At 46.8% G+C, this 14343-nt stretch overlaps 1 protein-coding gene across 1 annotated transcript in view; it reads right to left on the bottom strand.

Annotated features, from left to right (window-relative positions):
* Chd9 (chromodomain helicase DNA binding protein 9) overlaps positions 1-13444 on the bottom strand; it is a 169260-nt gene extending 155816 nt beyond the window's left edge. Inside the window, exon 1 of the mRNA XM_051168827.1 lies at positions 13199-13444. The gene's annotated coding sequence lies outside the window, so the exon portion shown is untranslated. The remainder of the gene's footprint in view (positions 1-13198) is intronic.
* Positions 13445-14343: the final 899 nt, after the last annotated feature.

Below are 14343 nucleotides of genomic sequence, written 5' to 3'. Positions count from 1 at the left end.
TAAACAAATGAACTTGTCCTACCCTAGCCCAGGTAACAAGGAGACTATAACTTCAAGAGTTTCACTAGGGGTTTCTAAATGGTGGTGGGGAGTATGTGTTTGTTGTATCTTATTTCTTTATTTTGGGGTGTGTGTGGGGGGGGGGGTGTAGACGCCCTCTTACTATGGTATAAGTGGTGGTCACAGGATGACTTGCGGGAGTTGGTTCGTCTCTTCCCTCCACACGGGTTCCTGAGATGGAACTCAGGTTGTCAAGCTTGGTGTCAAGCATCTTGACCTGCTGAGCCATTTCACCGGCCCCTACAGACCTCTTCCTACTTCTCCAGTTATGAGACGGGACCTCCGTAAATCGTACAGGCTGTCCTGGACCATGCTCTGTCTCAGTCAGCCTTCCAACTCCCGCTTCCGCCTTCCAAATAGCTGGCATCACAGACCTGGATCACTAGGTCCAGCTGTGCGCACACTTTTTGCAATAAATTGACACAGCTTTGGGCTGGAGTGGTGGTTCAATGGTTAAAAGCACTGGCTGCTCTTCCAGAGGACCTAGGTTCTGTTCTCATCACCCACACAGCAGCTCATAACTGTCTCCAGCTCCAGTACCAGGGGATCTGACACCCTCGCACGGACATATATGCAGGCAAAACACAAATGCATGTAAAGGTAAATTTTAAAAAGACATTTACATAAATTTACAGGTAAGACGTTTTAGCACATGCCTTTAATCCCAGCATCAGAGGCAGAGGTAGGCAGATCCAAGAGTTTGAGGTCAACCTGGTCTACAGAGTGAGTTCCATGACAGCCAAGCCCACACAGAGGAACCCTATCTCAAAAAACAAACAAACAAACAACAAAACCTTACAGGTGCAGTTAGGTTGTAGAACCAGCACTAAGCACCTGCTGAGGACTTCTTAGTCTAGCCTTTTCTCCTCCACCACAACTGCTGCTAGCTCCTCTAAAATAACCTACTGGCTAAATAGATGACGCAGAAGCAGAGTTTAGAACCAATCTGGCAGGGATCAGAGTCCTGAATACTGCTCTTTTCCCTTTTTCTTTTCTTTTTTTCCTGAGACAGGGTTTCTCTGTGTAGCCTTGGCTGTCCTAGACTCGCTTTATAAACCCTTCTTCCTTCTTTTTACCAGTATAGAAGAGATGTGAGATAGTCTCAGATTCTGAGTGTGATGCTTTCCCTCCTTCCCATCCTTCCTCCCTTCCACCTTTCCTTCCTTCCTTCCTTCCTCCCTCCCTCCCTCCCTTCCTTCTTTCCCCAAATCCTATGCTATTTCTCCAGCACTGGAGGCAGGGTGAGGGTGAAAGGTGGTACATAGAGCTACCCCACACATGCGCTGTAGCTCAGAGCTACCCCACACATGCGCTGTAGCTCAGAGCTACCCCATACATGCACTGTAGCTTGTTTTCTCATTAAAGGCATCTTTACCTAGACTCATCCTTTCTTTCCGCTGAGCAAACATGGAATGGAGTCGGTTTTAGAATGAGATCCTGTCTTAAAACTAAGAGCCAGTTTACAGAAGTGGCAGAGGATGTTCCTAACTATTTAACAACACTGCCTCCGGCCATCTCTTGGGAAATGGCTATTTACCACAGTATTTTGTTGGTGTTTTGGCCTTTTTTACTACGCTTGAGCTCCTCAAAGTCACACTTGGAGAACTCCGCTTTATTTCCCAAGCACAAAGCTCATAAAGCCGGAACCACTGGTTCTAGTGTCCTAACCCGGCGTAGCACGAAGGTTAGATAGATCCAAGCAACTGGAGAATCCCCAGCCCAGTATAGATAAATGTGTGACACGCGTGGACTGTAAAGAACAGTAAAACCACTTCAACACAAACAAAACACCATATTCAGAACAGCGCTGATCACTGCTGAGACCAGAGACAGACAGTGCTGCCTGAAACTTAAAACCCAGAGCCCAACACATCAATATAAGTTAGAATACAAGATATGACCTATCTTTGCAATCCTTGCACCTACGAAATGTTCTGCATTGTTGTTTTTGTTATTGTTGTTAGTGTTCAAACTCAGGCCTAAAGAAGGCTAGGCAGGCCCCTCTTTCACAGATGGCAGGCGAATGCCTTCTGCTAGACATTGAGGGAGACCCTCAGCACTTTTAAACAAAGACTTTTAGCAGAACCTCAAACCTAGTCTCTTAAAAGTTGCAAACTAAGCCTGTTGCAGTGGACCATGGCTGGAATCCCAGCACCTGAGAACTGATGCAGGAGGACTGAAAGTTTGAGGTCAGCTTGAGATACAGAGAAAGTTCTGGGTCAATTTGGACTATGAGATCTTTAGATAGATAAGTACATAGGTAGATAGGTAAGTAGGTAGGTACATAGATAGATAGAAATAACAAAGAAGCCTGCATGGTGGCACACACCTTTAATGTCAGCACTCAGAAAGCAAAGGCAGACACATCTCTTGAGTTCAAGGCCAGACAGGTCTACATATGGAGTTCCAGGACAGCCGGGAATACAGAGAGAGACTCTGTCTCCAATAAGTAAACAAATAAACCAAAGCAAAAGTTGGGAACTACCTTACAGCATCACAATCACACAAGGGTTCAGAACAGTGTAAGTATCAGCTAAGGCTGGGAAACATGCTAAGGACTGCCTTAGGGAACCGTTTAACCTAACTGTGGACTACTCAGACAGAATACAACAAAATCATTAGATGAAGTAAGAAACAGGAAATGAGCCAGAATGGGTTTCAAATAAGAAAACCAAGCTGTAGAAGAACAGAGATGGGTGAAGGGCACAAGTTAAGAATACATTGCTTCATGGAAAGGGCACAGAGGGAAGGAGCCCTGGGTTGGAATCCCCAGCAGGGGTATGGGCATACATGGTTGGAACCCCCAGTGCTGCGAGGAAGACTGTTGCATCCTGGGAGTTGGCTGAGCAGTCAGCAGCATAGCCAAAAACAGAGCCTCAAGCTCAGTGAGAGACACTACCCAAGGGAATAGAGTGCTAAAGCAAGACACCAGATGTCTTCCTTTGTCCTCCACAAGAGCGTGTACCCAACACACACACACATACACACACACACACACAGAGAGAGAGAGAGAGAGAGAGACTCTCAAACACCACACACACCAAAGTTAAATATGTAACTTCTTCCCCTGCCCCCCTTTTTCCCTTTTTTAGACAGGGACTCAGATAGTTCTAGAACAATCAAGGCTACATACTGAGTAAACAAGGCTGACCTTAAACTCCTAGAGATTCACCTGCCTCTGCATGCTGGGATTAAAGGTGTACACAACTACACCCAGTTGTATTTCCTTTTATTTATTTTAATTTTTAGCATGTGCGTGTGTGCCTGAGTGTCTGTATGTGTTCACGTGTGCAGGAGCCCATGGAGGACAGAAGAAGGGTCAGATCTTCCTAGAATTGGAGACACAAACTATAATGAGCTGCCTCGTGGATGCTAGTAATGGATGCTGAACCCAGGTCCTCTGGAAAAGCAGCAGGTGTTCTTAACCACTGAGCCGTCTCTCTAGCTTCCACAGTTTCTTCACTCACACACACACACACACACACACACACACACACAGTTTGTAACTCTAGTGCTGTGGAATGAAGACCATAATAATAACTAAAGAACAATAATAAATAACTAAGGAAAAAGAGGCCATGAATTAAAGAGAAAGGCATAGGAAGGGGTGGAGGGATAAGGAAGATGAATGACTTTTTTTTTTTTTTAAGATTTTTAAAAATGTATTATTATGTATACAGTGCTCTGCCTGCATGTACTCCGCATGCCAGAAGAGGGCATCAGATCTCATTACAGATGGTTGTGAGCCACCATGTGGTTGCTGGGAATCGAACTCAAGACCTCTGGAAGAGCAGGTGGCGCTCTTATCCACAGAGCCATCTCTCCAACTCCAATGAATGACTTTTTAATGGAATTTTTTTTTTTAATGTAAAACTGTTGGGGGTTGGTCTGATGCTGTGTATTCTAATGCTAATTACTGGCCCCCAAAAACTGGTTGGTGCCCAGACAAGCACATTCTCACATACACCTGTTTTTCTTGCGTAAACCTTGCTTCACCTAATTTAAAGTGATTGGTTAGTAAAAAATGCTGAAGCTTGGGATTTGGCGGAAGAAAGGGAAGAGGAGTTTGGGATTCTTAGGCTGGGGTAAAGGAACCATAAGGTGAGAGGGAAGGAGGGAAGGAGAAGATAGCCGGATGGAGCCGGATGGAGCCTGACAGAACAGAGCAGATTGAGCCCAGCAAGGACAAGGTATTTGCAAATAACTTGTGTTGTGTAGCTGAGAGATAGCTAAATAGCTGAGAGCACTATCTGCCCAGAGCCAAGGCTTTAAGCTTGTAAAATAAATCATAGTCTCTGTGTCAATTAATTTTTTGAGGCTATTGGGGTTAAAGGAAACTGTTGTTTTATTAAATAAACTCATACATAAACAATAACAACAACAACTGATTGGCTGCTTTAGAAAGTAGCACTAGGTAACTGAGATAGGTAGGCCTGAGGGGGTGCTTTCCTACCATCCTTTTGAGCTTTAAAGCAAGCAAATATAATTCCTATTCAAACTAAAGAAAAATTAATTCTTATTTTATTTATTTAGTTTTGGTGTTTCGAGACAGGGTTTCTCTACCTAACTGCGGCTGCCCTGGAACTCTTTCTGTAGCCCAGGTTAGCCTCAAACTCAACAGAGATTCGCCTAGCATTAAAGTGCTATGCCACCACACATGGCTTGAAAAATTAATTCTTTAAAGAGAAAAGCACATTAAATAAGCCAGGCGTGGTGGTGCATGCTCCTATAACCCCTGCGTTCAAGAGGGTGAGACAAGAGACTTAAGAATTTAAAGACCGTGCTGTGGTTACATCACCAGAACCTCTCTGAAAACCCAAGGGCTGGACCAGCAATTTGACTGAGCAGATACCCGCTAGCCATTCAAGCCTTACAGACTTGAGTTCAATCCCTGGAGCACATTGTGTGTGTGGGGGGGGGGGGACGACGCGGCGGGGGAAAGCAAACAAACCGGACTCAGCCGCACACTTTGGTAATCCCAGCCCTTAACATCCAGATAGGAGGAGACAAGAGTGTTGCCTAGATGTTTATGAGGCAGCGAGGCTGGAGAGTGTAATGCTGCAGAAAGGAAAAGACAGCTGGAAGACAAAAACCAACCTCCAAAAGTTGCTCCCTGATCTCCACTGGTAGGGTGTGTGTGTGTCTGTGTCTGTGTGAAAAAGATCTCAGGACTGGGGCCATGTAGCTCAGTAATAGGGGGCTTGCCTGAAATGCCTGACAAGGCTCTGAATTCCTTTCCCAGTACAGAGAGAGAGAGAGAAAGAAACTAAATTGGATGATATTCCAAAATTAATGAAGTTCTGAACTTAGGGGATGTAGAGGAGGGAATTCATTCACCTGCCCAGAACACTTCCTAGAGATTTCACCTGCAGCAGGCTCTCGCTCCTGTCAATCTCAGTCCTCAGGAGACAGAGGCAAGAGGACCACAGATTCCGGGTCAGCAAGACAGTCTCATAAACAAAGCAAAGCAAATCAATAAATAAAAAACTCCCAGAGAGCCTTTCCTCTCCAGACTATAGAAGGAGGTGGCTCGGTTCCGAGGTGTCCCTGCTGTGGTCTGAGAGCCAGTGGCAGACACGCCATCTTTCTTAGCTGCCTTCATGAAACAGGCCTGTTCTAATTTTACCATCAGTGATTGGGGAAATAAACGGAATGAGCTAATTGGTGCCGAAACTATAATACACAAATGCAGGTTTATTGGAAGCGGCGCGGGACGGGGGTGGAGGTGGGGGCTAGGGGAGAGGGGCTGGGGGGTGGGGGGAGGAGAAGAGGGGAGCATGGGTTGGGGGTTGGGGGAGGGAACGGAGAGCTGGTAGGGAGGTGAAGCCCCGCCCCTAGATAGAGGGAAGGCCATGCCAGCCACGCCCTGCAGCAGGACCTAACAATCAGGAAGGAAAAACCACTTTTTAAAAAATTAATTTTTGAGCCAGGCGTGGTGGCGCATGCCTTTAATCCCAGTACTTGGAAGGCAGAGGCAGGCGGATCGCTGTGAGTTCGAGGCCAGCCTGGTCTACAAAGGGAATCCAGGACAGCCAAGGCTACACAGAGAAACCCTGTCTCAAAAAGCCAATTTCTCCAATTGCCCTCCACCTTAATTTTTGAAACATGGCCTCTCACTGAATCTGGAACTTGCTAATTCAGCCAGACTGGCTGGCCAGCCAGCTCTGCCAACCCTCTGCTTACCGATTTCAGGCCTGTGATACTGCACCAAGCTTTTGCCTTATGCTAGTGTTCCAGGCAGAGGTCAAGAACTTTGCCAACTGAGCCATCTCCCCATACTTATTTGGTTTTTTTTTAATTATTATTTTTTTTCAGAGAGGGTTTCTCTATGTAGCCTGGCTAGCCTGGACTAATTTTGTAGACCAGGCTGGCCTCAAACTCACAGAGATCCGCCTGGCTCTGCCTCCCTGAGTGCTGGGATTACAGGTATGTGCCACCAAGTCCAGTTTTTTACTATTTTTTTTTTTTTTTTTAAGACAAGTTCTCACCACATAGGCCAGGCTGCACTCAAACTCACAATGATCATCCTATGTTAGTGCTGCGATTATAGCCATGAGCCACCACACCTGATGACCCGGTGCAAAGTACCACTTGATGACTGTGTGTGGTCAGAAGTGCACAAATACAATCATTAGGATCAAACAGATCAGAACTCTACACCTACCTCCTCATCTGCTGGATAACGTAGGAGGTCCCCTAGCCTTAGTTGTCTGACTGAAAATATGAGGTTAACACTAGCTACAAGATGCTTTGAGAGCGAATTAAGTAAAGAATTAAGTAAAGGCTGAGCCAAGTGCTGTGCACAGAGCAAGCTCACAAGCAGGTATTCATCCTCCTTCCCTGAGCCTTGGGTTACCCTGCTGCCAAGGAGGGACACATCACTGACATGCTCACCCATCGCTCTCTCTGTCCTGTCTGCTTTTCTTTTCTTTCTTTCCATGCTTCCTTGCTCATGAGGGACAAGAACACTGCCAAGTGACACCCTTATCCCTCAGGGTGTTTGGAGACAGTCTCACTGCATAGCCCATGCTGGCATTGGATCTGTGATTCTCTTGCCCCAGTTTCCAAATGCTAGGATTACAGACATCTACTACTGCCCAATTTTCTTCTTTCTTTCTTTCTTTCTTTTTTGTTTTTCGAGACAGGGTTTCTCTGTGTAGCCTTGGCTGTCCTGGACTTGCTTAGTAGACCAGGCTGAACTCATAGTGAGTGATCCGCCTGCCTCTGCTCCATTGCCCAGTTTTCAATGGAACTGTTTCAGTGTCATATGTGGCGACGCACACGTGTTATCCCAGCTCTCAGGAAGCTTTGGTAAGACGGCCAAAGGTATAAAAGAAGGTGGGCTTAAGCAGTGAGAAACTGTTCTAAAGCCAGGTGTGGTGGCACTTGCATTTAATTCCAGCACTAGGGAGGTGGAGGCAGGTGGCTCTCTGAGAGTTTGAAGCCAGCCTGGTCTACAGAGCAAGTTCGAGCACAGCCAGGACTGCACAGACAAACCCTGTCTCAAAAAACCAAAATAAAAAAAAAATAAAATAAAACTGTTTTAAAATGAAACTCTTGGACCAGGCGTGGTGATGTACACCTTTAATCCTAGTACTCAGGAGGCAGAGGCAGGTGGATCTCTGAGTTTGAGGCCAGCCTAGTCTACAGAATTCCAGGACAGCCAAGGCTAAACAGAGAAACCCTATCTCAAACAAACAAACAAACAAACAAACAAACAAACAAAAAAACAAAAACAAAGTAAATAAATCAATGAAAACAATAACATGAAACTCTCTTGGACCAGGAGGGGCGGTGCAAGCCTTTAATCCTTGCACTCAGGAGGCAGAGAGGCAGGAGGATCTCTGTGAGTTTGAGGCCAACCTGGCCTAAATATGGAATTCCCAGGACAGCAGGGCAACATAGAGAGACCCTTTCTAAAAACAAAACAAAAATATGCAAGAATAATGGAAAGAATGGCAATTGTCATGAGCATCATCTGAGACAGGAGACTCAAAACTGGGAAGCTGCTATGGAGGTGACGAGGCTTTTATTTGTGGTGGTCAGGTGCAAATATATTACTCATCACGGCCACAGGCAAAAAGTGGAGGCCGTGATGCAGAGCATTAATACAATTTCTTTGGAGGTGAAGAAGATGAAAGAACTCTCCCAGGGTACTTCTCTGTGACCCCAATCTCCATTTTGGTTACCACAAGAAGATGGAGGACCCCAAGGGGGCAGGATCAAGGCACCCACTGGAGGAACCTGAGATATCAGATGTAGCCCTTGTTCCCAGCAGTTTATCTGAGTGAATTTATTTTGTGTGTGTGTTTCGCTTGAATTTCTTGTTCTGTTAACTTAAATATCTGGAAGAAACTAAGTTTAGTGATATATATATATATATATATAATTTAAGAAAGGAACCTTCTGGTGAACAGGGTGGTTTTGGTCTCTTCCTTCATGAAACTTAAGGATCAGGCCTAAAATTACCTACCACTTATCCTAAATGCAGACAAACTAAGAGTTAAATAAGTTAAACAAAAAGCTAGGGAGGCAGCTACTGTGGTTCTGCATTTACACAGCATGTGGGAGGCTGGACCAAAAAAAAAAAAAAAAAAAAAACATTAACGGTGACACCAAATGCAGAAACTATACACTGCACCAGTGAAGACCAGCCAGGATAAGTGACGGCTCCAGATTAGAAACCATGGCCTCTCTGTCATTCTGCAGCCAGTGTCAGCCAGATCTAGACCTTCTGCGAACTGCAGAGCCCTATAGCATCAGAGAACCTGGTAGTGTCAGAGCGCAGTGCCAGAGTATCACTGGCGTCACCTTGATAAGGCCATATACTCTTGAACCCCACCATCTCCAAGCTTTCGTTTTTTATGCCGTTGTCCTTGCCTGGCCTGCACATGGACCTTTCTGCAAATGTCATCGGGAAGGCAGGATGGAGTCAATAAGAAAATGCCATGTCCCCTAAGCCACTAGCATTTGCATTGCTGTGTGTGTGTGTGAATCTTAAAACAACGCTGGGGTGTCGTGGTGGCATGTGACTGAGGACTGGCTTTAGGAAAAAACATACAGAATTGGATAACAGGCAGGGCTTAGAGCTAAGGATGCTGACACATGCCTATAATCCCAGAACCTGGGAAGATGAGGCTGCTGCGTTTCGTAGGGAGTACCAGCAGCCAGGGTTATAAGGACAAGATCCTATGTCCAAAACCAAACCAACAAACTTGGGGTTGAGTCCAGTGATAGTAGTTGCTTACTTACCTAACGTGTATAAGGCCCTGCATTTCCCTGAAATTTTTTTTCATTTAGTTTTTAAATTACACTTATTTTATTTTGTGTGTGTTGGTGGGGGTGAAGGCCAGAAGGCTGCTTTTGGGAGTCATTTCTCTCCTGCTACCATCTGGGTCCCAGGATTCTAACTCAGGTCATCGACCTTGGCAGCAAGCCACTGCAAACACTGTACTGGCTAGTTTTTATGTCAACTTGACACAAGCGACAGTCATTTGGAAAGAAGAAACCTCAGCTGAGAAAATGACCCCCTGACAGACTGGCTTGTGGACAAGTCTATGGGGCTTTTTCTGATTGGGAGTGGGAGGGGCCATTTCACAGGGCCCAGTGGTACCATCTCTGGGCTGGGGCTCCTGGATGCCATAAGAAAGCAGGCTGAATAATAAGCAGCCAGGGGCAAAACAGTAAACGATGCTCTTCCAGGGCCTGGGCTTCAGCTCCTGCCTCAGGGTTCCTTCCTGCCTTGGAGAACTGCCTCAACCGCCTTCTGTGATGGACTGTGTTGTGGAAGTGTACAATGAAATCAACCAGCTGTGCAGTGGTGGCACAAGCCTTGATCTCAGCACTTAGGACACAGAGGCAGGGGGAATCTCTGTGAACGACAGCCAAGGGCTGTCTTAAAACAAAACAAAGCCAGCCAGACAAACGAACAAAGATGAACTAAACCTTTCCGTCCCCAAACTACTTTTGGTTGTGGTATTTGGGTTTTTGTTTTGTTTTGTTTTGTTTTTGAGACAGGGTTTCTCTGTGTGGACTTGGCTGTCCTGGACTCACTCTGTAGACCAGGCTGGCCTCGAACTCAAGCGATCCACCTGGCTCTGCCTCCCAAGTGCTAGGATTACAGGAGTGCGCCACCACGCCCGGCTCTCGTTTTATCACAGGAATAGAATCCTAACTCTTTAAAACACTGAGCCATGTCACCAGCCCAGCAATATTTTAAACTAAAACAAAAACAAAACCCCAAGACAAAAACAATCAAACAAAACAAGTCTGTGACCTTAGAAAGAACACATACAACTGAAGGGCCCAAGCACCGGGTATAGTGTCCTGATACGTTGCCTAATTTCTTCCCTTCATCCTTTCAATCCAGATAACTAGCACCTACCATCTAGCACCCCACTGCATCTGAGGCAGTAACTTCCTAAATTCACATCCATGCCAAGCCTACAAATGGAGAGGTGGCTCAGTGGCTCAGAGTCCTTACTGCTCCTGTTGAGGACCAGGGCTTAAATTCCAGGATGTACATGGTGGTTCACAACCATCTATAATTCCAGTTCCAGGGGATCTGATACCCTCTTCTGACCTCCTCAGACACCGAGCACATGTCACATAGACACAGACACACACACACACACACACACACACACACACGCACGCGCGCGCGCGCGCGCGCAAAACATTCACATATTAAACGAAAAACACTGGAGGCTAGGCACACAGCGTCATTGCTAGGAGTACTGGCCTAGCATGCACGAAACCCTGGGGCTGATTTTGAACATATACCAGGTATTGCGCTGCAGGCTTGTGAGCCCAGCACTGGAGAAGTGCAAGGTCCCCCTCGTGTGAGTTCAAGCCCAGCCTGTGCTACATTAAACCTTATATCAAAATAGGTGACAACGGTGCTTGGGCTGAGGGCGTTGGTCGGTGGTAGACAGTTTGCCTAGTATCAAGAGACCCTGCCTCTGAGCCTCAGAGGGAGAAACAAACAAAAGCAAATTTTAAAAAGTGTGCCTTCTCTACAGATATTTACCTAAACTATGACAGACATGCATCTTTTCTTATATAAGGGAATAAAACAATGCATGACTAACCTGGGGGGCTGTCTGCTTAATAGAGTGATAGATGATGCTCAAATCTGAGGTGGCACCATCTCCTCTTGACCTCTCCCCTCCACCCGTTCATGAGACAGTTTCATGCAGCCCAGGCTGGCCTCAGATTCTCTATGTAGCTAAGAATCACTGTGAACTCCTAAGGCCCCGACTCTTAATTCCCAAATACTGGGGGTTACAGGTGCAAGCCAGCATCCCTGGATCTTAGCTCTTTGCTTTTTTTAATTATTTACTTATTTACTGTTGTTGGCTTATGTGTTTAGGCTTTTGCCTACTCGTATGTCTATGCCCCATGCATGTACCTGATGCCCCTGGGCCTGAAGAGGGCCCTTTGGAAACGGTTGTGATGTGAGCCACTATATGGGTGCTGGGAATCGAACCTGGGTCCTCTGGAATAGCAGCCAATCTCTCCAGCCCTTCTTTGTTATATATTCATTTTTGTTTGTTTGTTTGTTTTACTGTATTTTCTTTTACCTTTAATTTGAAACAGGGGCTCACTAAGTTACCCCAGGCTGGCTTTGAAGTTTTGATCACCCTGCCTCAGCCTTCCGATCACCTGAGATTCCAGGCCCATGCCACCAAGTGCTGGCACCATTATAATAACGAATAAACCATACCCAAATGATCTGATGGAATGTGGGCACTGTGATGCAGTGGGAACATTCTACTGAAATCCCCACCAGACTGGAGGAGGAGGAGGACAAGGACTTAACTCTGCGAGGTCACGGTACAGCTGGTTGTAAAGGGAGGTTTTTAAAAATGCTTCTGAATTGAGAGCTCTTTCCCATTCAAAGGGGACTGGGATCTTTGGGCTAGCAGTCACCTTTTTCAGGCACTATGCCCAGAGATGAGGCTTCAAGTTTGACTCTGAACGCTTCTCTCTTAGTCCCTCTTCCCACAGCACCCCCATTGCCCATCCATTCAGAAGACACAAAGACTACAAAGACTGCACAGGCCTGCACAAAGAACCCATAGACAAGATGAGTGGAGGCCATTCTGTGGGTAACGTGGGCATAGGAACTCGCTCGGTGTGTGTATGGGGTGGAGGGGCAGTTTTCCTGGGCTAACTGACCAGATGAGTCATCAAGGTTTATCCCATCATTTTTCACTTCTCCCCTTTGGGTGGGAGGTAATGTCAACAGCCGCAACAGAGGCATCTGTCTGGCACCAGTTTACCTACCCCCTAACAGCAAGGCCTGGCCCGGAGCTGGCAGAACTCGGAGAGAGAGGGTAGGGAGGAAGCCTGAAGTTCCCAGTGGCTGGCTGTCGGCTTTCCCAGCTGACTCAGCTTGCCACCACCCTCCATGGGCCACCCGACCGCCCGCCCGCCCGCATAAAGCACACAGCCTTCAGCCTCTTAACTTTCCATTTCCAGGCCTCTCGCTGCTGGCTCCGGGGAGGGAGAGCCCCTCCCTCTGCCCCGGGCGCCTGTCTGCAGTCGGGGCTGCCAGGGCACCATGCCCGCTGCCTGGCAGGCCTTGTCTCGGGACAATTACAATCTACCGTCACCGAGTTCGGAATATAGGTCAAGGTGCTCTCGGAAGGGCCCAGGGGAGGATCACCTGACCCGGAGGGGGTGGTGACTCAGCGGGAAGGATGGGGAGGGAGGGAGGGGCGGCTCTGGAATCTCCCTGCCGCCTGAGCCTGCAGGAGAAAGAGGAGGTCAAGTTGCCTGTCTGGCTGATTGTCAGCAGAAGAGGAAGGAGCGGCTGGAGACCCAAGGAAGGATAAAATGACCTGTGGTGACCTAGCTGAGGTGGCATCCAAATCCTTTCCAGGGCAGCTGTCATCCTACGAGTAGCTAAAACCACCCGCCCCCCACTGTCTCCGAGGCTGTGAACACCTCATTAGCCACCTCCCTGCCAAAGTGAGAAACCAAATTAACATCCTGGATCAATCCAGACTCAGTCCGACCCAAGACCTCAAGAGAAACAGAAGCCACTGGCGCATCACACGGAGGCGGCCACTCCTATCAGAAGCAATCGGATTGTGCCCCATCCGCCCCGATTTTGAATATGAAAATCACTAACCCAGTTTACTGTAGCTGTCCACATGGCAGGAGCCTTCTTTCCGGGGAGAAGCAGCAGCTGCTTGCTCTATCCCAGCCTCACTTCCTCTGGCTCCAGCTGCTGGTTCCTACCCGCTTGCAGGGAGTTTCCTCATTCTTGGGGCTCTGGCTAGCTGAGCTGGCCACCCTCACCTCCCACCCCCAGCGGCTCACCACCCTCTTCGGGTAGTGCTGCCGGGACTCTGGGGTTCCGTGAGTCACAGCCAGGCTGGACACAGACAGCAGGCTTCCTTTATTAAATCAGCCTCCTGCCCTGCACACCACAGAGGGAAGCTATAATTACCCGTTTGGCCCAGCTCTGAGAACTGAGCCACAGACAGATGATGCTTCACAGGGAGGGAAGTTCTTGAGTTCTGCATCTCTCTATGCACCACCACCCCTTTGGTAATAAGCAGAACTGCCAGGGGTTAAGGACCTGTTACACAAATATCAGATGTTTTGCCTATGTAATGGGTGCCTTGGGCTGGGATACCCAAGGTTGGCATAGCCAGTTATATGCTAGCTGCCAGTTTTTTGTTGTTTTGTTTAGAAAACAAAGGCATTCTGCTTCTTTGCCAGAGTGTATACTTAATGAGGCGTGCCGATCATTGCTTTATAAGAGATAAAGGAAAAGGCAGTAAAACATTGCTTTGGGTATCCAGGTTATGGCTTTTTAAAAATCTTTTAGACACAATGGGTACAAAAGATTCGGCTTCTTGACCAATCTAAAGACATATTTGAAGCATGAAAAACTAGTTGACTACAAAATTTTTCAAAAGCACAAAAATCAGAATACTAAAGTCAGTCTTCATGAACTGCTCAGTATCTTTCTTTCTTTCTTTCTTTCTTTCATTCATTCATTCATTCATTCTTGCATTTCAGTCGTCCCATAAACATCTTTTGGGCTGCCTGTGTGCCAGGCATCACAAATATATGAGTGCTAAGTCACAAAATATGACAGAATTACACAAACCAGTAATAGATACAATAAGTAACTTAGATGGTCTATCATAGTAACAGGATGAGGGATTTTTTGATAAAGAGGGAATCTGTGAGCATCTCTTGACGTTTGAGAATGACCTGCAGGTTAGGTCTGTTTCACAGTGAGTTCTCAAGTCTGCAGGATGA

This window comes from Acomys russatus, chromosome 26 (genome assembly GCF_903995435.1).
Source record: "Acomys russatus chromosome 26, mAcoRus1.1, whole genome shotgun sequence".
NCBI lineage: Eukaryota > Metazoa > Chordata > Mammalia > Rodentia > Muridae > Acomys > Acomys russatus.
The sequence above is the reverse complement of the archived record's forward strand: the minus strand, read 5'-3'. Positions and strand labels throughout refer to the sequence as shown.